The sequence below is a fragment of the Lactuca saligna genome, chromosome 9, assembly GCF_052625555.1.
Source record: "Lactuca saligna cultivar CGN05327 chromosome 9, ASM5262555v1, whole genome shotgun sequence".
Taxonomy (NCBI): domain Eukaryota; kingdom Viridiplantae; phylum Streptophyta; class Magnoliopsida; order Asterales; family Asteraceae; genus Lactuca; species Lactuca saligna.
Genome location: NC_136425.1, coordinates 32,576,134 through 32,578,824, shown reverse-complemented (window position 1 = coordinate 32,578,824; position 2,691 = coordinate 32,576,134). Strand labels below are relative to the sequence as shown.

Below are 2,691 nucleotides of genomic sequence, written 5' to 3'. Positions count from 1 at the left end.
CCATGTAGAATGATCGATGGAAAAATATGAAAAGGAAGCAAAACCATTTCATTCAAAAGGGGTTGCACACCAACCCAACAAAAAATTTAATTGTCTTACATTACTAAAACAACAAAAAACTTAAAATAATTTCTTGCAGGCCTAGACCTTAGCATTGTCATCATCAGCCCCATTCTTTCTCTTCTCCCCCTCTGCAGGTTGCGACCCAAGATCCTCAATAGCGGTACATGCTTGCCAATTATTTTGGCTAGTGCCTCCCGCCATCCGACTACATCCTCCGCCAACTTAATCTTAGCTTCCCAAATAGCCACCGCAACACTTAGGTTTTCATCGACAATCAATTGTTTGATCTACAGGGTGTGTTCCTCATCTTTCTCATCCTTATCTTTGATTAGTAGATCGATTCTATTGAAGAGATGCTCGTTAGTTGCCTTCTACTCCTTCTCTCGCTCAGCCTCTTCAACTCATATCCTTAGATCAAATACTGATTGGGAAACGTGAGCGGAAACCAGAAATAAGCATGACGTTAGTAAAAACAAGTAGAGATCAAAAACTAATGTCACACGAAAACTTACAGCTTGAGAAAAAGACACTACTAGAAAAACAGCCTTTTACGATGCTCATTGCACATCGTAAAACGCTCAGATGACGTGCAAATGCGCGTCAAAGAAGGCCCTGTCATAAAGAGAGATGACGCGCATTTATGACGTGTATTTACGATGCGCGGTTATGACACGTAATGCGTATCAAGAAAGGCCCTGTCATAAAGAAAGACAACACGCATTTGCGTGTCGTAACCTTACGACGCGCGCGTTTATGACACACAATGCATATCAAGGAAGCCCCTGTCAAGAAAGGACATGTCATAAATGAAGACGACACACATTTTTGTGTATCGTAATTTTAATATATTTTAAAAATATATATATTTATAGATTTACTGATTTTCAAATTAAATTTGCGTTTCATGTCTCATAATAGAAAATAAAATACCATATAAAAAAAATACAATATATTGCACGAAAGTTAATGTCATACAAATAATCATTCCAATAGTAGACAAATGTAACATTTCAACATTTTTTATATAATTAACTAAATTATTAGCCAAATTTCCTAAAATACCAACATACTTTTTTGTGAAGAGCATTAATAGTATTCTTTTCCATCAAAAACTTCAAAACCTGCATGATTAAATCAATGTGTAATCAGCTACAAAAATTTTTGTGAGCATATGGCAATAGAAAGAGAAGATGATAACCAGAAACATAAATTTTTGACATTGCAAACCATCAGAATAATTGGAAGTATATGCATACTTCACGTTGGAGATGTTCAATTTCTGTCATTTTATAGCAATTTGTCTACTTATTATATAAAGACTCCAACAATAAATAGATATGTTATGTTACCTTGACGCATCTCTGCTGTCCAAAAGTATCCTCAAGTAGGATCTTTCTTCATATTTGGAAGCCTCTCTGTTCCCCAAATCAATCAATCCACACACAACACAAGTGAAGTGGATAAAGAATTACATTAAAACTTAGCAGTTTCAATCTCTTCCTGATTCAAAATTCAATAAACTCTGAAGTGTCATTGCACTCATTACATAAGATCCAAACCAACAATTTTCACATTTATCCACCCACTTCTACTATTTCAATCTCTTCAAGATTCAAAATTCAAGAAACTCGTAATATAATACCTTCTTTTGTCTGTAATCTTCAGGCATCACAGTAGCTTCAATCTGAGAATTACAAAACAAACCAACTTATAGAAATGAAAGATGATCAAGAATTTGTTGTTTAAAATTAAATTTTCACAGTCACAGATTCAATAGTTGCACCTCTTCATCTAGTATCTCCACATCATAGACATATCCATTACTGATTTTGAGCATATGGGAAAAGAGTATCTGTAATAAAGTCCATTGAAATTTAGCTAAAATTTCACAAGATTTGGAAATGAACTAATCCAAGACAAGTTTAGATTGACTTACTTATTACGCTTAATCATCTCGTGATAGCATTCTGAGTGCATTGTGTACTGAATTTTCATCACAATTGTGTCTTTTAGCGAGCAAAATAAGAAAAGGTATTACATCATCATCATACCAGTTGGTGTATTCAGAAGATTTGATGGCCGACTAGTTGAGAGCATCGTGCCTGTATCAGGGGAAATTGTGGAACTTAACGTAAGACTCTTTGGTTGGTTAAACCCATCAAATTATGAACCCTAAAATCCATTCCAGTAAGCTTTCCATTTAGCTCTGGCAACACCTTTCCCACAACCTATTTTTTATATAAAATATAAAAAGATTTATAAAAAAGAATATAAAAATTTACCATTTCATTTTATATAAGAATAATTTATACCTTGGCAGCAAATGACAAGAAACAAGATTTATAAAAAAAGATTTATAAATCTTTTTATAAAAAGATTTATAAATCTTTTTTTATAAAAAGATTTATAAAAAAAGACATAAATGCCCTCCTAATCTTATCATCAAATGCAATACAAATGACAAGAAACAAGAATACGTCTACCTCGCGTATTGTTACAACATCTATTTTCAAAGATTGCACAGAAGCAGCAACTTCCAAAACATGTTGTAAGTATTTGGACTATCTTTTTCTACCAACACTTAGACCTAAAAGAAACACCCATCAACAACTATAAATTATAATCAAT

At 33.2% G+C, this 2,691-nt stretch overlaps 1 long non-coding RNA gene across 1 annotated transcript; it reads right to left on the bottom strand.

Moving 5' to 3' along the window:
• Positions 1-1,106: 1,106 nt before the first annotated feature.
• On the bottom strand, positions 1,107-1,833 carry LOC145014150 (uncharacterized). The gene is made up of 3 exons (XR_013665424.1): positions 1,706-1,833; positions 1,413-1,478; positions 1,107-1,184 (listed from the first exon to the last, which is right to left on the bottom strand). It is a non-coding gene; the product is annotated as an uncharacterized LOC145014150 (long non-coding RNA).
• Between the last annotated feature and the right edge of the window lie 858 nt (positions 1,834-2,691).